A 20,498-nucleotide genomic window follows, 5' to 3' on the forward strand; every position below is an offset into this window, starting at 1 on the left:
AGCCAAAGCTGCAGCCCCTTGTCTATCCTGACTCTCAGGAGCCCACACCTGTTCCTTGGACCTGGCCGGTTCAGCAAGTTCCATTTTCTGCAACTGTGAGCCCCTGAGGGGTGATGATTGGCTGACCTGGGCAGCCTTACCGTGCCGGCCAGCCCTCCCCAGGTGTGCCTGGGTTGAGATCAATATAAATACCACTCCAGGCAGCAAGAGCCCCTGCAGCCGTGCCTGACGCCATTTTCTCTGCCCTGTCAGCAGTCTCGGGGCTGGGCTGGTGGGAGGGAGTGAGAGGCCACGGCTTTGTGGGTGGCCCAGTGTGAGTGGGGCTCTGCTGGACTTTCTGCAGCAGTTACCAGGCTGCCACCTGCTAAAGAAGAGGATGTGTCACCCATACCTGCTGCTGGAATTTCTCCCTGGGCAGAGGTGAGGAAGGAAAAAAGCAGTGGGGGCAGGGACAGGACGGGTATCTCAGGCAGGGAAATGGAAATCTTCCAGAAGAGCACCCAGAGCCAGGACCATCCTGGCTGGCCTGCAGGCACCAAGTCGGCCGGCATGCTGTCACTCGTGTGGCTCTATGGCCCTTCCTCTAGGCTTTCAAGTCCTTGTATATATTCAGGTGTTTTACCTGGGACGGGTGGGAATAGTTCAGCAGCAACTGGCCTGGGGCTCAGCTCACGTTTACTCACAGATGCCTCGGCACGGTGCCCCAGCTTTGCAATGAGGACGCTTGTTGCGTGGGGGCTGCTGGCTGAATGGGAGACGATTCCCCACCACTGACCAACTTCAGAATTGTTTACAACTGGAGCAAGTGCCCTGATACGGTTTTCCTCTGTGTAACTGGTGGGTTCTGTGTTTTTTTTCTCTTTTTCATTTTTGGTTCAAGGTAGATTTTATTCCTCTTTTTTGTATTTACAGATATAAGCATGGAAATAATTTATTCATATAAATACATGTATGTGCAGGGAATAATTGTTTTTTCTGTTTTATTTTTTAAATTTTACTTCTTATTAATTTTGAATTTTATTTTATATTTTTATACAGCAGGTTCTTATTGGTTATCTATTTTATACATATAAATGTATACATGCCAATCCCAGTCTCTCAACTCCTCCCACCACCACCCCCCAACAGCTTTCCCCCCTTGTTGTCCATACGTTTGTTGTCTACATCTGTTGCTCTATTTATGCCTTGCAAAATGGTTAATCTGTACAGTTTTTCTAGGTTCCACATATATGCATGAATATACAAGATTTGTTTTTCTCTTTCTGACTTACTTCACTCTGTATGACAGTCTCTAGATCCATCGACGTCTCTACAAATGACCCAATTTCATTCCTTTTCATGGCTTAGTAATATTCCATTTTATATATGTACCACAGCTTTATGCATTCGTCTGTCTGTGGGCATTTAGGTTGCTTCCATTACCTCGATATTGTAAATAGTGATGCAATGAACATTGCGGTGAATGACTCTTTTTGATTTATGGTTTTGTCTGGGTATATGTCCAGTACTGGGATTGCTGTATCATATGGTAATTCTATTGTTCGTTTCTTAAGAAATTCCATATTGTTCTCCATAATGACTGTATCAATTTATATTCCCAACAATAGTGGAAGAGGGTTCCTTTTCTCCACACCCTTTCCAGCATTTTTTGTTTGTAGATTTTCAATGATGCCTATTCTACCAGGTGTGAGGTGATACCTCATTGTTGAATCCATTTCGTTGAGCAAGGGGTAGCTCTTGTCTATTACATATTTGGCTTATGGAACGGTATCTGTGCTAATTTCAAACTCTGCTTTTATGCAGCACCCCAACTCACCTTCCCCCTTAAGCAGGCATAAGTTGGTTTTCTAAACTTGACACCCTGTTCTGTTTTGTAATTCAGTTCATGTGTAGCCAAGTTCACATTCCGTGTATTAGTGATACCTTATGATGTTTCTTTTTCTGTGTGACTTATTTCACTTAGAATCATCGTGCCTCAATCCACTCATTATGCTGGTACGGGCCTGGTGACATAGATTTCATTGCTGAGTGGTATTCTGTTGTACAGAAGTACCGCAACTTCTTTATCCATTATTTGCTCTCTGGGATATTTAACCTGTGCCGTAGAAGAGATTCCTGCAAAAAGAGCCGTCCCAAATTTTGGGGTTGCTGTGTCTTTTTGATATTAATTTCCCTAAGCTATAGGACCATAAGTGGAAGTGCCCTAGGCTCTGTTGCTTTGTTTTTTAGATGTTTCAGGAAACACCATACACTTCTCCCGAGTGTCTGTTGGCAATTTACATCCCGCCCATCAGCATAACAAGGCTCCCAGTTCTCCATGGCCTGTCCTGCCTTTCTGGATTTTACACTTTTTTCAGATGGCCCTTTTGACCGCGGGGAAGTGAGACTTCATTGTAGTGTATATTTCTTTGCAAGCTTGCTTGGTTGGCCAAAAAGGGCGTATGCGTTTTTTCCTGAATATATTCAGGAAAAAACACATACGCCCTTTTTGGCCAAGTGCATCATTGTGGACGTTCTGCCTCTTTTCCTATGCTTTCAATGCAATTCCAGTCTACCTCCTGAAATCGGTTTCCTGCAATTCTGCCCCGCTTTCAAGTCCTCTTGGCAGCCTTACTTCAGTCTATTTTTGGACGATAGCTGTCATTTATAACTCTGCAGGTTTGTGAATTACAGTGCCCCTGAGCTCCTTTCTTCAACTCGCTTTCTTTTGAGCAGGCCGCAACACCGCCGGATGGCTTCAGGCCCTAATCTGGTTCCGGCACGGCACGCTGAGCCTTTGGTTAATTCCTCTTCCTGGTGGGAAATGAGAGTTAAATTTGCCCGTCCAGACACCTCCAGCTAGCCTCTAATTGGTTCTCGCTATTCCTGTTCATCTTCCGCAGAAATTGCAAACTGGGCCACACAGGAGGTTAAAACGACTGACTCTGCAAGTCGGGAGAGTGTTAGTAAAGCGTCTGGAATGTTGCACCCGAGTACCAGGGTACGAAAACTGAGACATATTTGAACACGTCTCCCGATCACATGGTTGATCATACTCTAGGTTCCACATGCATGTTTTAGCTGAAGGAAGAATACCTTAAACCTGGGTAGTTGAACCCCGTGGAATGGGTACCATGCAATATGACTTCAAAGGGTCTTCATTTGCTCACCGAACCTCTCCAATCCTATCACTGCTGCGTTTATGCCCCTGTACACATGCTTGATTCTCTTTCGGAGACATAGCAATCCATAGGTTTTAAGATACTTACTAGTCAGGTACATTCTTACGCGTTTAATATGCGGTGTTGACTCCATTTCGTTGAGCAAGGAGTAGCTCTTGTCTATTCCATATTTGGCTTAAGGAACTTTATCTGTGCTCATTTCAATCTCTGGTTTTATGCAGCACCCCAACTCACCTTTACCCTTAAGCAAGCATAAGTTGGTTTTCTAAATTTGAGACCCTGTTCTGTTCTGTAATTCAGTTCCTTGTAGCCAAGTTTACATTCCGTGTATTACTGATATCTTATGATGTTTCTTTTTCTTTGTGACTTATTTCACTTAGAATCATCATACCTGAATCCACTCATTGTGCTGCTAAGGGCCTGATGACATAGATTTCATTGCTGAGTGATATTGCTTTGTAAGTAAATACCACAACTTCTTTATCCATTTTTCACTTTCTGCGATGTTGAACTTGTACTGTAAACGAGGTTCTTGTAAACAGAGCCGTTCCAAACTTTGGGGTGGCTGTGTCTTTTTGATTTTAAATTGCCTAAGCTATAGGACCATAAGTGGAAGTGCCCTAGGCTCTGTTGCTTTGTTTTTTAGATGTTTCAGGAAACACCATACACTTCTCCCGAGTGGTTGTTGGCAATTTACATCCCGCCCTTCAGCATAACAAGGCTCCCAGTTCTCCATGGCCTGTCCTGCCTTTCTGGATTTTACACTTTTTTCAGATGGCCCTTTTGACCGGGGGGAAATGAGACTTCATTGTAGTGCAGATTTCCTTTGCAAGCTTGCTTGGTTGGCCAAAAAGGGCGTATGCGTTTTTTCCTGAATATATTCAGGAAAAAACGCATACGCCCTTTTTGGCCAAGTGCATCATTGTGGACGTTCTGCCTCTTTTCCTATGCTTTCAATGCAATTCCAGTCTAGCTCCTGAAATCGGTTTCCTGCAATTCTGCCCCGCTTTCAAGTCCTCTTGGCAGCCTTACTTCAGTCTATTTTTGGACGATAGCTGTCATTTATAACTCTGCAGGTTTGTGAATTACAGTGCCCCTGAGCTCCTTTCTTCAACTCGCTTTCTTGTGACCTGGCCGTAACACCGCAGGATGGCTTCAGGCCCTAATCTGGTTCCGGCCCGGCATGCTGAGCCTTTGGTTAATTCCTCTTCCTGGTGGGAAATGAGAGTTAAATTTGCCTGTCCAGACACCTCCAGCTAGCCTCTCATTGGTTCTCGCTATTCCTGTTCATCTTCCGCAGAAATTGCAAACTGGGCCAAACAGGAGGTTAAAGGGACTGACTCTCCAAGTCGGGAGTGTGTTAGTAAAGCTTTTGGAATGTTGCACCCGAGTACCAGGGGAGCAAAACTGAGACATATTTGAACACGACTCCCGTTCACATGGTTGATCATACTCTGGGTTCCACATGCATGTTTTAGCTGAAGGAAGAATACCTTAAACCTGGAGAGTTGAGACCCGTGTAATGGGTACCATGCAATATGACTTCAAAGGGTCTTCATTTGCTCACCGAACCTCTCCAATCCTATCACTGCTGCGTTTATGCCCCTGTACACACGCTTGATTCTCTTTTGGAGACATAGCCATCCATAGGTTTTAAGATACTTACTAGTCAGGTACATTCTTAGGCGTTTAATATGGGGTTTTGAGTCCATCTCGTTGAGCAAGGAGTAGCTCTTGTCTATTCCATATTTGGCTTAAGGAACTTTATCTGTGCTCATTTCAATCTCTGGTTTTATGCAGCACCCCAACTCACCTTTCCCCTTAAGCAAGCATAAGTTGGTTTTCTAAATTTGAGACCCTTTTCTGTTTTGGAATGCAGTTCCTGTGTAGCCAAGTTTACATTCCGTGTATTAGTGATATCTTATGATGTTTCTTTTTCTGTGTGACTTATTTCAGTTAGAATCATCGTACCTGAATCCACTCATTGTGCTGCTAAGGGCCTGATGACATAGATTTCATTGCTGAGTGATATTGCTTTGTAAGTAAATACCACAACTTCTTTATCCATTTTTCACTTTCTGCGATGTTGAACTTGTACTGTAAACGAGGTTCTTGTAAACAGAGGCGTCCCAAACTTTGGGGTGGCTGTGTCTTTTTGATTTTAATTTCCCTAAGCTATAGGACCATAAGTGGAAGTGCCCTAGGCTCTGTTGCTTTGTTTTTTAGATGTTTCAGGAAACACCATACACTTTTCCTTAGTGTCTGTTGGCAATTTACATCCCGCCCATCAGCATAACAAGGCTCCCAGTTCTCCATGGCCTGTCCTGCCTTTCTGGATTTTACACTTTTTTCAGATGGCCCTTTTGACCGGGGGGAAGTGAGACTTCATTGTAGTGCAGATTTCCTTTGCAAGCTTGCTTGGTTGGCCAAAAAGGGCGTATGCGTTTTTTCCTGAATATATTCAGGAAAAAACGCATACGCCCTTTTTGGCCAAGTGCATCATTGTGGACGTTCTGCCTCTTTTCCTATGCTTTCAATGCAATTCCAGTCTACCTCCTGAAATTGGGTTCCTGCAATTCTGCCCCGCTTTCAAGTCCTCTTGGCAGCCTTACTTCAGTCTATTTTTGGATGATAGCTGTCATTTATAACTCTGCAGGTTTGTGAATTACAGTGCCCCTGAGCTCCTTTCTTCAACTCGCTTTCTTGTGAGCTGGCCGCAACAACGCAGGATGGCTTCAGGCCCTAATCTGGTTCCGGCACGGCACGCTGAGCCTTTGGTTAATTCCTCTTCCTGGTGGGAAATGAGAGTTAAATTTGCCCGTCCAGACACCTCCAGCTAGCCTCTAATTGGTTCTCGCTATTCCTGTTCATCTTCCGCAGAAATTGCAAACTGGGCCAAACAGGAGGTTAAAGGGACTGACTCTGCAAGTCGGGAGAGTGTTAGTAAAGCGTCTGGAATGTTGCACCCGAGTACCAGGGTACGAAAACTGAGACATATTTGAACACGTCTCCCGATCACATGGTTGATCATACTCTAGGTTCCACATGCATGTTTTAGCTGAAGGAAGAATACCTTAAACCTGGGTAGTTGAAACCCGTGGAATGGGTACCATGCAATATGACTTCAAAGGGTCTTCATTTGCTCACCGAACCTCTCCAATCCTATCACTGCTGCGTTTATGCCCCTGTACACATGCTTGATTCTCTTTCAGAGACATAGCAATCCATAGGTTTTAAGATACTTACTAGTCAGGTACATTCTTACGCGTTTAATATGCGGTGTTGAGTCCATTTCGTTGAGCAAGGAGTAGCTCTTGTCTATTCCATATTTGGCTTAAGGAACTTTATCTGTGCTCATTTCAATCTCTGGTTTTATGCAGCACCCCAACTCACCTTTCCCCTTAAGCAAGAATAAGTTGGTTTTCTAAATTTGAGACCCTGTTCTGTTCTGTAATTCAGTTCCTGTGTAGCCAAGTTTACATTCCGTGTATTACTGATACCTTATGATGTTTCTTTTTCTGTGTGACTTATTTCAGTTAGAATCATCATACCTGAATCCACTCATTGTGCTGCTAAGGGCCTGATGACACAGATTTCATTGCTGAGTGATATTGCTTTGTAAGTAAATACTACAACTTCTTTATCCATTTTTCACTTTCTGCGATGTTGAACTTGTACTGTAACGAGGTTCTTGTAAACAGAGGCGTCCCAAACTTTGGGGTGGCTGTGTCTTTTTGATTTTAATTTCCCTAATCTATAGGACCATAAGTGGAAGTGCCCTAGTTTCTGTTGCTTTGTTTTTTAGATGTTTCAGGAAACACCATACACTTCTCCAGAGTGGTTGTTGGCAATTTACATCCCGCCCATCAGCATAACAAGGCTCCCAGTTCTCCATGGCTTGTCCTGCCTTTCTGGATTTTACACTTTTTTCAGATGGCCCTTTTGACCGGGGGGAAGTGAGACTTCATTGTAGTGCAGATTTCCTTTGCAAGCTTGCTTGGTTGGCCAAAAAGGGCGTATGCGTTTTTTCCTGAATATATTCAGGAAAAAACGCATACGCCCTTTTTGGCCAAGTGCATCATTGTGGACGTTCTGCCTCTTTTCCTATGCTTTCAATGCAATTCCAGTCTACCTCCTGAAATCGGGTTCCTGAAATTCTGCCCCACATTCAAGTCCTCTTGGCAGCCTTACTTCAGTATATTTTTGGACGATAGCTGTCATTTATAACTCTGCAGGTTTGTGAATTACAGTGCCCCTGAGCTCCTTTCTTCAACTCGCTTTCTTGTGACCTGGCCACAACACCGCAGGATGGCTTCAGGCCCTAATCTGGTTCCGGCACGGCACGCTGAGCCTTTGCTTATTTCCTCTTCCTGGTGGGAAATGAGAGTTAAATTTGCCCGTCCAGACACCTCCAGCTAGCCTCTCATTGGTTCTCGCTATTCCTGTTCATCTTCCGTAGAAATTGCAAACTGGGCCAAACAGGAGGTTAAAGGCGCTCACTCTCCAAGTGGGGAGAGTGTTAGTAAAGCGTCTGGAATGTTGCACCCGAATACCAGGGTACGAAAACTGAGACATATTTGAACACGTCTCCCGATCACATGGTTGATCATACTCTAGGTTCCACATACATGTTTTAGCTGAAGGAAGAATACCTTAAACCTGGGTAGTTGAAACCCGTGGAATGGGTACCATGCAATATGACTTCAAAGGGTCTTCATTTGCTCACCGAACCTCTCCAATCCTATCACTGCTGCGTTTATGCCGCTGTACACATGCTTGATTCTCTTTTGGTGACATAGCCATCCATAGGTTTTACGATACTTACTAGTCAGGTACATTCTTAGGCGTTTAATATGCGGTGTTGAGTCCATTTCATTGAGCAAGGAGTAGCTCTTGTCTATTCCATATTTGGCTTAAGGAACTTTATCTGTGCTCATTTCAATCTCTGGTTTTATGCAGCACCCCAACTCACCTTTACCCTTAAGCAAGCATAAGTTGTTTTTCTAAATTTGAGACCCTGTTCTGTTCTGTAATTCAGTTCCTGTGTAGCCAAGTTTACATTCCGTGTATTACTGAAACCTTATGATGTTTCTTTTTCTGTGTGACTTATTTCAGTTAGAATCATCATACCTGAATCCACTCATTGTGCTGCTAAGGGCCTGATGACACAGATTTCATTGCTGAGTGATATTGCTTTGTAAGTAAATACTACAACTTCTTTATCCATTTTTCACTTTCTGCGATGTTGAACTTGTACTGTAAACGAGGTTCTTGTAAACAGAGCCGTTCCAAACTTTGGGGTGGCTGTGTCTTTTTGATTTTAATTTCCCTAAGCTATAGGACCATAAGTGGAAGTGCCCTAGGTTCTGTTGCTTTGTTTTTTAGATGTTTCAGGAAACACCATACACTTCTCCCGAGTGGTTGTTGGCAATTTACATCCCGCCCATCAGCATAACAAGGCTCCCAGTTCTCCATGGCCTGTCCTGCCTTTCTGGATTTTACACTTTTTTCAGATGGCCCTTTTGACCGGGGGGAAGTGAGACTTCATTGTAGTGCAGATTTCCTTTGCAAGCTTGCTTGGTTGGCCAAAAAGGGCGTATGCGTTTTTTCCTGAATATATTCAGGAAAAAACGCATACGCCCTTTTTGGCCAAGTGCATCATTGTGGACGTTCTGCCTCTTTTCCTATGCTTTCAATGCAATTCCAGTCTAGCTCCTGAAATCGGTTTCCTGCAATTCTGCCCCGCTTTCAAGTCCTCTTGGCAGCCTTACTTCAGTCTATTTTTGGACGATAGCTGTCATTTATAACTCTGCAGGTTTGTGAATTACAGTGCCCCTGAGCTCCTTTCTTCAACTTGCTTTCTTGTGACCTGGCCGCAACACCACAGGATGGCTTCAGGCCCTAATCTGGTTCCGGCAGGGCACGCTGAGCCTTTGGTTAATTCCTCTTCATGGTGGAAAATGAGAGTTAAATTTGCCCGTCCAGACACCTCCAGCTAGCCTCTCATTGGTTCTCGCTATTCCTGTTCATCTTCCGCAGAAATTGAAAACTGGGCCAAACAGGAGGTTAAAGGGACTGACTCTCCAAGTCGGGAGAGTGTTAGTAAAGTGTCTGGAATGTTGCACCCGAGTACCAGGGTACGAAAACTGAGACATATTTGAACACGGCTCCCGTTCACACGGATGATCATACTCTAGGTTCCACATGCATGTTTTAGCTGAAGGAAGAATACCTTAAACCTTGGTAGTTGAAACCCGTGGAATGGGTACCATGCAATATGACTTCAAAGGGTCTTCACTTGCTCACCGAACCTCTCCAATCCTATCACTGCTGCGTTTATGCCCCTGTACACATGCTTGATTCTCTTTCGGAGACATAGCAATCCATAGGTTTTAAGATACTTACTAGTCAGGTACATTCTTAGGCGTTTAATATGCGGTGTTGAGTCCATTTCGTTGAGCAAGGAGTAGCTCTTGTCTATTCCATATTTGACTTAAGGAACTTTATCTGTGCTCATTTCAATCTCTGGTTTTATGCAGCACCCCAACTCACCTTTACCCTTAAGCAAGCATAAGTTGGTTTTCTAAATTTGAGACCCTGTTCTGTTCTGTAATTCAGTTCCTGTGTAGCCAAGTTTACATTCCGTGTATTACTGATATCTTATGATGTTTCTTTTTCTGTGTGACTTATTTCAGTTTGAATCATCATTCCTGAATCCACTCATTGTGCTGCTAAGGGCCTGATGACACAGATTTCATTGCTGAGTGATATTGCTTTGTAAGTAAATACCACAACTTCTTTATCCATTTTTCACTTTCTGCGATGTTGAACTTGTACTGTAAACGAGGTTCTTGTAAACAGAGCCGTTCCAAACTTTGGGGTGGCTGTGTCTTTTTGATTTTAATTTCCCTAATCTATAGGACCATAAGTGGAAGTGCCCTAGGTTCTGTTGCTTTGTTTTTTAGATGTTTCAGGAAACACCATACACTTCTCCCGAGTGTCTGTTGGCAATTTACATCCCGCCCATCAGCATAACAAGGCTCCCAGTTCTCCATGGCCTGTCCTGCCTTTCTGGATTTTACACTTTTTTCAGATGACCCTTTTGACCGGGGGGAAGTGAGACTTCATTGTAGTGCAGATTTCCTTTGCAAGCTTGCTTGGTTGGCCAAAAAGGGCGTATGCGTTTTTTCCTGAATATATTCAGGAAAAAACGCATACGCCCTTTTTGGCCAAGTGCATCATTGTGGACGTTCTGTCTCTTTTCCTATGCTTTCAATGCAATTCCAGTCTAGCTCCTGAAATCGGTTTCCTGCAATTCTGCCCCGCTTTCAAGTCCTCTTGGCAGCCTTACTTCAGTCTATTTTTGGACGATAGCTGTCATTTATAACTCTGCAGGTTTGTGAATTACAGTGCCCCTGAGCTCCTTTCTTCAACTCGCTTTCTTGTGACCTGGCCGCAACACCGCAGGATGGCTTCAGGCCCTAATCTGGTTCCGGCACGGCACACTGAGCCTTTGGTTAATTCCTCTTCCTGGTGGGAAATGAGAGTTAAATTTGCCCGTCCAGACACCTCCAGCTAGCCTCTCATTGGTTCTCGCTATTCCTGTTCATCTTCCGCAGAAATTGCAAACTGTGCGAAACAGGAGGTTAAAGGCGCTGACTCTCCAAGTGGGGAGAGTGTTAGTAAAGCGTCTGGAATGTTGCACCCGAGTACCAGGGGAGGAAAACTGAGACATATTTGAACACGTCTCCCGTTCACATTGTTGATCATAATTGGGTTCCACATGCATGTTTTAGCTGAAGGAAGAATACCTTAAACCTGGAGAGTTGAGACCCGTGTAATGGGTACCATGCAATATGACTTCAAAGGGTCTTCATTTGCTCACCGAACCTCTCCAATCCTATCACTGCTGCGTTTATGACCCTGTACACATGCTTGATTCTCTTTCGGAGACATGGCATTCCATAGGTTTTACGATACTTACTAGTCAGGTACATTCTTAGGCGTTTAATATGGGGTGTTGAGTCCATTTCGTTGAGCAAGGAGTAGCTCTTGTCTATTCCATATTTGACTTAAGGAACTTTATCTGTGCTCATTTCAGTCTCTGATTTTATGCAGCACCCCAACTCACCTTTACCCTTAAGCAAGCATAAGTTGGTTTTCTAAATTTGAGACCCTGTTCTGTTCTGTAATTCAGTTCCTGTGTAGCCAAGTTTACATTCCGTGTATTAGTGATATCTTATGATGTTTCTTTTTCTGTGTGACTTATTTCAGTTAGAATCATCATACCTGAATCCACTCATTGTGATGCTAAGGGCCTGATGACATAGATTTCATTGCTGAGTGATATTGCTTTGTAAGTAAATACCACAACTTCTTTATCCATTTTTCACTTTCTGCGATGTTGTACTTGTACTGTAAACGAGGTTCTTGTAAACAGAGGCTTCCCAAACTTTGGGGTGGCTGTGTCTTTTTGATTTTAATTTCCCTAAGCTATAGGACCATAAGTGGAAGTGCCCTAGGCTCTGTTGCTTTGTTTTTTAGATGTTTCAGGAAACACCATATACTTCTCCCGAGTGGTTGTTGGCAATTTACATCCCGCCCATCAGCATAACAAGGCTCCCAGTTCTCCATGGCCTGTACTGCCTTTCTGGATTTTACACTTTTTTCAGATGGCCCTTTTGACCGGGGGGAAGTGAGACTTCATTTTAGTGCAGATTTCCTTTGCAAGATTGCTTGGTTGGCCAAAAAGGGCGTATGCATTTTTTCCTGAATATATTCAGGAAAAAACGCATACGCCCTTTTTGGCCAAGTGCATCATTGTGGACGTTCTGCCTCTTTTCCTATGCTTTCAATGCAATTCCAGTCTACCTCCTGAAATCGGTTTCCTGCAATTCTGCCCCGCTTTCAAGTCCTCTTGGCAGCCTTACTTCAGTCTATTTTTGGACGATAGCTGTCATTTATAACTCTGCAGGTTTGTGAATTACAGTGCCCCTGAGCTCCTTTCTTCAACTCGCTTTCTTGTGAGCTGGCCGCAACACCGCAGGATGGCTTCAGGCCCTAATCTGGTTCCGGCACGGCACGCTGAGCCTTTGGTTAATTCCTCTTCCTGGTGGGAAATGAGAGTTAAATTTGCCCGTCTAGACACCTCCAGCTAGTCTCTCATTGGTTCTCGCTATTCCTGTTCATCTTCCGCAGAAATTGCAAACTGGGCCAAACAGGAGGTTAAAGGGACTGACTCTCCAAGTCGGGAGAGTGTTAGTGAAGCATCTGGAATGTTGCACCCGAGTACCAGGGTACGAAAACTGAGACATATTTGAACACGTCTCCCGATCACATGGTTGATCATACTCTGGGTTCCACATGCATGTTTTAGCTGAAGGAAGAATACCTAAAACCTGGGTAGTTGAAACCCGTGGAATGGGTACCATGCAATATGACTTCAAAGGGTCTTCATTTGCTCACCGAACCTCTCCAATCCTATCACTGCTGCGTTTATGCCCCTGTACACATGCTTGATTCTCTTTCGGAGACATAGCAATCCATCGGTTTTAATATACTTACTAGTCAGGTACATTCTTAGGCGTTTAATATGCGGTGTTGAGTCCATTTCGTTGAGCAAGGAGTAGCTCTTGTCTATTCCATATTTGGCTTAAGGAACTTTATGTGTGCTCATTTCAATCTCTGGTTTTATGCAGCACCCCAACTCACCTTTACCCTTAAGCAAGAATAAGTTGGTTTTCTAAATTTGAGACCCTGTTTTGTTCTGTAATTCAGTTCCTGTGTAGCCAAGTTTATATTCCGTGTATTACTGATATCTTATGATGTTTCTTTTTCTGTGTGACTTATTTCAGTTAGAATCATCATACCTGAATCCACTCATTGTGCTGCTAAGGGCCTGATGACACAGATTTCATTGCTGAGTGATATTGCTTTGTAAGTAAATACCACAGCTTCTTTATCCATTTTTCACTTTCTGCGATGTTGTACTTGTACTGTAAACGAGGTTCTTGTAAACAGAGGCTTCCCAAACTTTGGGGTGGCTGTGTCTTTTTGATTTTAATTTCCCTAAGCTATAGGACCATAAGTGGAAGTGCCCTAGGCTCTGTTGCTTTGTTTTTTAGATGTTTCAGGAAACACCATACACTTCTCCCGAGTGTCTGTTGGCAATTTACATCCCGCCCATCAGCATAACAAGGCTCCCAGTTCTCCATGGCCTGTCCTGCCTTTCTGGATTTTACACTTTTTTCAGATGGCCCTTTTGACCGGGGGGAAGTGAGACTTCATTGTAGTGCAGATTTCCTTTGCAAGCTTGCTTGGTTGGCCAAAAAGGGCGTATGCGTTTTTTCCTGAATATATTCAGGAAAAAACGTATACGCCCTTTTTGGCCAAGTGCATCATTGTGGACGTTCTGTCTCTTTTCCTATGCTTTCAATGCAATTCCAGTCTACCTCCTGAAATCGGTTTCCTGCAATTCTGCCCCGCTTTCAAGTCCTCTTGGCAGCCTTACTTCAGTCTATTTTTGGACGATAGCTGTCATTTATAACTCTGCAGGTTTGTGAATTACAGTGCCCCTGAGCTCCTTTCTTCAACTCGCTTTCTTGTGAGCTGGCCGCAACACCGCAGGATGGCTTCAGGCCCTAATCTGGTTCCGGCACGGCACGCTGAGCCTTTGGTTAATTCCTCTTCCTGGTGGGAAATGAGAGTTAAATTTGCCCGTCCAGACACCTCCAGCTAGTCTCTCATTGGTTCTCGCTATTCCTGTTCATCTTCCGCAGAAATTGCAAACTGGGCCAAACAGGAGGTTAAAGGGACTGACTCTCCAAGTCGGGAGAGTGTTAGTAAAGCGTCTGGAATATTGCACCTGAGTACCAGGGTACGAAAACTGAGACATATTTGAACACGTCTCCCGATCACATGGTTGATCATACTCTAGGTTCCACATGCATGTTTTAGCTGAAGGAAGAATACCTTAAACCTGGGTACTTGAAACCCGTGGAATGGGTACCATGCAATATGACTTCAAAGGGTCTTCATTTGCTCACCGAACCTCTCCAATCCTATCACTGCTGCGTTTATGCCCCTGTACACATGCTTGATTCTCTTTCGGAGACATAGCAATCCATAGGTTTTAAGATACTTACTAGTCAGGTACATTCTTAGGCGTTTAATATGCGGTGTTGAGTCCATTTCATTGAGCAAGGAGTAGCTCTTGTCTATTCCATATTTGGCTTAAGGAACTTTATGTGTGCTCATTTCAATCTCTGGTTTTATGCAGCACCCCAACTCACCTTTACCCTTAAGCAAGCATAAGTTGGTTTTCTAAATTTGAGACCCTGTTCTGTTCTGTAATTCAGTTCCTGTGTAGCCAAGTTTACATTCGTGTATTACTGATATCTTATGATGTTTCTTTTTCTGTGTGACTTATTTCAGTTAGAATCATCATACCTGAATCCACTCATTGTGCTGCTAAGGGCCTGATGACACAGATTTCATTGCTGAGTGATATTGCTTTGTAAGTAAATACCACAAGTTCTTTATCCATTTTTCACTTTCTGCGATGTTGAACTTGTACTGTAAACGACGTTCTTGTAAACAGAGCCGTTCCAAACTTTGGGGTGGCTGTGTCTTTTTGATTTTAAATTCCCTAAGCTATAGGACCATAAGTGGAAGTGCCCTAGGCTCTGTTGCTTTGTTTTTTAGATGTTTCAGGAAACACCATACACTTCTCCCGAGTGTCTGTTGGCAATTTACATCCCGCCCATCAGCATAACAAGGCTCCCAGTTCTCCATGGCCTGTCCTGCCTTTCTGGATTTTACACTTTTTTCAGATGGCCCTTTTGACCGGGGGGAAGTGAGACTTCATTGTAGTGCAGATTTCCTTTGCAAGATTGCTTGGTTGGCCAAAAAGGGCGTATGCGTTTTTTCCTGAATATATTCAGGAAAAAACGCATACGCCCTTTTTGGCCAAGTGCATCATTGTGGACGTTCTGCCTCTTTTCCTATACTTTCAATGCAATTCCAGTCTACCTCCTGAAATCGGTATCCTGCAATTCTGCCCCGCTTTCAGGTCCTCTTGGCAGCCTTACTTCAGTCTATTTTTGGACGATAGCTGTCATTTATAACTCTGCAGGTTTGTGAATTACAGTGCCCCTGAGCTCCTTTCTTCAACTCGCTTTCTTGTGAACTGGCCGCAACACCGCAGGATGGCTTCAGGCCCTAATCTGGTTCCGGTACGGCACACTGAGCCTTTGGTTATTTCCTCTTCCTGGTGGGAAATGAGAGTTAAATTTGCCCGTCCAGACACCTCCAGCTAGTCTCTCATTGGTTCTCGCTATTCCTGTTCATCTTCCGCAGAAATTGCAAACTGGGCCAAACAGGAGGTTAAAGGCACTGACTCTCCAAGTCGGGAGAGTGTTAGTAAAGCGTCTGGAATGTTGCACCCGAGTACCAGGGTACGAAAACTGAGACATATTTGAACACGTCTCCCGATCACATGGTTCATCATACTCTGGGTTCCACATGCATGTTTTAGCTGAAGGAAGAATACCTAAAACCTGGGTAGTTGAAACCCGTGGAATGGGTACCATGCAATATGACTTCAAAGGGTCTTCATTTGCTCACCGAACCTCTCCAATCCTATCACTGCTGCGTTTATGCCCCTGTACACATGCTTGATTCTCTTTCGGAGACATAGCAATCCATAGGTTTTAAGATACTTACTAGTCAGGTACATTCTTAGGCGTTTAATATGCGGTGTTGAGTCCATTTCGTTGAGCAAGGAGTAGCTCTTGTCTATTCCATATTTGGCTTAAGGAACTTTATCTGTGCTCATTTCAATCTCTGGTTTTATGCAGCACCCCAACTCACCTTTACCCTTAAGCAAGCATAAGTTGGTTTTCTAAATTTGAGACCCTGTTCTGTTCTGTAATTCAGTTCCTGTGTAGCCAAGTTTACATTCCGTGTATTACTGATATCTTATGATGTTTCTTTTTCTGTGTGACTTATTTCAGTTAGAATCATCATACCTCAATCCACTCATTGTGCTGCTAAGGGCCTGATGACACAGATTTCATTGCTGAGTGATATTGCTTTGTAAGTAAATACCACAACTTCTTTATCCATTTTTCACTTTCTGCGATGTTGAACTTGTACTGTAAACGAGGTTCCTGTAAACAGAGCCGTTCCAAACTTTGGGGTGGCTGTGTCTTTTTGATTTTAATTTCCCTAAGCTATAGGACCATAAGTGGAAGTGCCCTAGGTTCTGTTGCTTTGTTTTTTAGATGTTTCAGGAAACACCATACACTTCTCCGGAGTGGTTGTTGGCAATTTACATCCCGCCCATCAGCATAACAAGGCACCCAGTTCTCCATGGCCTGTCCTGGCTTTCTGGATTTTACACTTTTTTCAGATGGCCCTTTTGACCGGGGGGAAGTGAGACTTCATTGTAGTGCAGATTTCCTTTGCAAGATTGCTTGGTTGGCCAAAAAGGGCGTATGCGTTTTTTCCTGAATATATTCAGGAAAAAACGCATACGCCCTTTTTGGCCAAGTGCATCATTGTGGACGTTCTGCCTCTTTTCCTATGCTTTCAATGCAATTCCAGTCTACCTCCTGAAATCGGTATCCTGCAATTCTGCCCCGCTTTCAAGTCCTCTTGGCAGCCTTACTTCAGTCTATTTTTGGACGATAGCTGTCATTTATAACTCTGCAGGTTTGTGAATTACAGTGCCCCTGAGCTCCTTTCTTCAACTCGCTTTCTTGTGACCTGGCCGCAACACCGCAGGATGGCTTCAGGCCCTAATCTGGTTCCGGTACGGCACGCCGAGCCTTTGGTTATTTCCTCTTCCTGGTGGGAAATGAGAGTTAAATTTGCCCGTCCAGACACCTCCAGCTAGCCTCTCATTAGTTCTCGCTATTCCTGTTCATCTTCCGCAGAAATTGCAAACTGGGCCAAACAGGAGGTTAAAGGCACTGACTCTCCAAGTGGGGAGAGGGTTAGTAAAGCGTCTGGAATGTTGCACCGAAGTACCAGGGGACGAAAACTGAGACATATTTGAACACGTCTCCCGATCACACGGTTCATCATACTCTGGGTTCCACATGCATGTTTTAGCTGAAGAAAGAATACCTTAAACCTGGAGAGTTGAGACCCGTGGAATGGGTACCATGCAATATGACTTCAAAGGGTCTTCATTTGCTCAACGAATCTCTCCAATCCTATCACTGCTGCGTTTATGACCCTTTTACACATGCTTGATTCTCTTTTGGAGACATAGCAATCCATAGGTTTTAAGATACTTACTAGTCAGGTACATTCTTAGGGGTTTAATATGGGGTGTTGAGTCCATTTCGTTGAGCAAGGAGTAGCTCTTGTCTGTTCCATATTTGGCTTAAGGAACTTTATCTGTGCTCATTTCAATCTCTGGTTTTATGCAGCACCGCAACTCACCTTTCCCCTTAAGCAAGCATAAGTTGGTTTTCTAAATTTGAGACCCTGTTCTGTTTTGGAATTCATTTCCTATGTAGCCAAGGTTACATTCCGTGTATTAGTGATATCTTTTGATGTTTCTTTTTCTGTGTGACTTATTTCAGTTAGAATCATCGTACCTGAATCCACTCATTATGCTGCTACGGGCCTGATTACATAGATTTCATTGCTGAGTGATACTGCATTGTACGTAAGTACCACAACTTCTTTATCCATTTTTCACTTTCTGCGATGTTGAACTTGTACGGTAAACGAGGTTCTTGTAAACAGAGGCGTCCCAAACTTTGGGGTGGCTGTGTCTTTTTGATTTTAATTTCCCTAAACTATAGGACCATAAGTGGAAGTGCCCTAGGCTCTGTTGCTTTGTTTTTTCGATGTTTCAGGAAACACCATACACTTCTCCCGAGTGTCTGTTGGCAATTTACATCCCGCCCATCAGCATAACAAGGCTCCCAGTTCTCCATGGCCTGTCCTGCCTTTCTGGATTTTACACTTTTTTCAGATGGCCCTTTTGACCGGGGGGAAGTGAGACTTCATTGTAGTGCAGATTTCCTTTGCAAGCTTGCTTGGTTGGCCAAAAAGGGCGTATGCGTTTTTTCCTGAATGTATTCAGGAAAAAACGCATACGCCCTTTTTGGCCAAGTGCATCATTGTGGACGTTCTGCCTCTTTTCCTATGCTTTCAATGCAATTCCAGTCTACCTCCTGAAATCGGTTTCCTGCAATTCTGCCCCGCTTTCAAGTCCTCTTGGCAGCCTTACTTCAGTATATTTTTGGACGATAGCTGCCATTTATAACTCTGCAGGTTTGTGAATTACAGTGCCCCTGAGCTCCTTTCTTCAACTCGCTTTCTTGTGAGCTGGCCGCAACACCGCAGGATGGCTTCAGGCCCTAATCTGGTTCCAGCACGGCACGCTGAGCCTTTGGTTAATTCCTCTTCCTGGTGGGAAATGAGAGTTAAATTTGCCCGTCCAGACACCTCCAGCTAGTCTGTCATTGGTTCTCGCTATTCCTGTTCATCTTCCACAGAAATTGCAAACTGGACCAAAGAGGAGGTTAAAGGCGCTGACTCTCCAAGTGGGGAGAGTGTTAGTAAAGCGTCTGGAATGTTGTACCCGAGTACCAGGGGAAGAAAACTGAGACATATTTGAACACGTCTCCCGTTCACATGGTTGATCATACTCTGGGTTCCACATGCATGTTTTAGCTGAAGGAAGAATACCTTAAACCTGGAGATTTGAGACCCGTGGAATGGGTACCATGCAATATGACTTCAAAGGGTCTTCATTTGCTCACCGAACCTCTCCAATCCTATCACTGCTGCGTTTATGCCCCTGTACACATGCTTGATTCTCTTTCGGAGACATAGCAATCCATAGGTTTTAAGATACTTACTAGTCAGGTACATTCTTAGGCGTTTAATATGGGGTGTTGAGTCCATTTCGTTGAGCAAGGAGTAGCTCTTCTCTATTCCATATTTGGCTTCAGGAACTTTATCTGTGCTCATTTCAATCTCTGGTTTTATGCAGCACCCCAACTCACCTTTCCCCTTAAGCAAGCATAAGTTGGTTTTCTAAATTTGAGACCCTGTTCTGTTTTGGAATTCAGTTCCTGTGTAGCCAAGTTTACATTCCGTGTATTAGTGATATCTTATGATGTTTCTTTTTCTGTGTGACTTATTTCAGTTAGAATCATCATACCTGAATCCACTCATTGTGCTGCTACGGGCCTGATGACATAGATTTCATTGCTGAGTGATACTGCATTGCACGTAAGTACCACAAGTTCTTTATCCATTTTTCACTTTCTGTGATATTGAATTTGTACGGTAAACGAGGTTCTTGTAAACAGAGGCGTCCCAAACTTTGGGGTGGCTGTGTCTTTTTGATTTTAATTTCCCTAAGCTATAGGACCATAAGTGGAATTGCACTAGGCTCTTTTGCTTTGTTTTTTAGATGTTTCAGGAAACACCATACACTTCTCCCGAGTGTCTGTTGGCAATTTACATCCCGCCCATCAGCATAACAAGGCTCCCAGTTCTCCATGGCCTGTCCTGCCTTTCTGGATTTTACACTTTTTTCAGATGGCCCTTTTGACCGGGGGGAAGTGAGACTTCATTGTAGTGCAGATTTCCTTTGCAAGCTTGCTTGGTTGGCCAAAAAGGGCGTATGCGTTTTTTCCTGAATATATTCAGGAAAAAACGCATACGCCCTTTTTGGTCAAGTGCATCATTGTGGACATTCTGCCTCTTTTCCTATGCTTTCAATGCAATTCCAGTCTACCTCCTGAAATCGGTTTCCTGCAATTCTGCCCCGATTTCAAGTCCTCTTGGCAGCCTTACTTCAGTATATTTTTGGACGATAGCTGTCATTTATAACTCTGCAGGTTTGTGAATTACAGTGCCCCTGAGCTCCTTTCTTCAACTCGCTTTCTTTTGAGCTGGCCGCAACACCGCAGGATGGCTTCAGGCCCTAATCTGGTTCCGGTACGGCACGCTGAGCCTTTGGTTATTTCCTCTTCCTGGTGGGAAATGAGAGTTAAATTTGCCCGTCCAGACACCTCCAGCTAGCCTCTCATTAGTTCTCGCTATTCCTGTTCATCTTCCGCAGAAATTGCAAACTGGGCCAAACAGGAGGTTAAAGGCACTGACTCTCCAAGTGGGGAGAGTGTTAGTAAAGCGTCTGGAATGTTGCACCGAAGTACCAGGGGACAAAAACTGAGACATATTTGAACACGTCTCCCGATCACACGGTTGATCATACTCTGGTTTCCACATGCATGTTTTAGCTGAAGAAAGAATACCTTAAACCTGGAGAGTTGAGACCCGTGGAATGGGTACCATGCAATA

General features: G+C 43.9%; 1 long non-coding RNA gene across 50 annotated transcripts in view; it reads left to right on the top strand.

Moving 5' to 3' along the window:
• The window catches only part of LOC307181221, a 2,056,127-nt gene that overhangs the window by 993,212 nt on the left and 1,042,417 nt on the right, over window positions 1–20,498 (top strand). For 49 of the 50 annotated variants that reach the window (XR_013826124.1, XR_013826125.1, XR_013826150.1 and 46 more), the window contains one exon: window positions 3,542–3,623. The exons of the other annotated variant lie outside the window; for it this stretch is intronic. This is a non-coding gene — a long non-coding RNA (uncharacterized lncRNA). The remainder of the gene's footprint in view (window positions 1–3,541; window positions 3,624–20,498) is intronic. 50 annotated transcript variants of the gene reach the window in all.

The sequence above is a fragment of the Stenella coeruleoalba genome, assembly GCF_951394435.1.
Source record: "Stenella coeruleoalba genome assembly, contig: scaffold_47, whole genome shotgun sequence".
Taxonomy (NCBI): domain Eukaryota; kingdom Metazoa; phylum Chordata; class Mammalia; order Artiodactyla; family Delphinidae; genus Stenella; species Stenella coeruleoalba.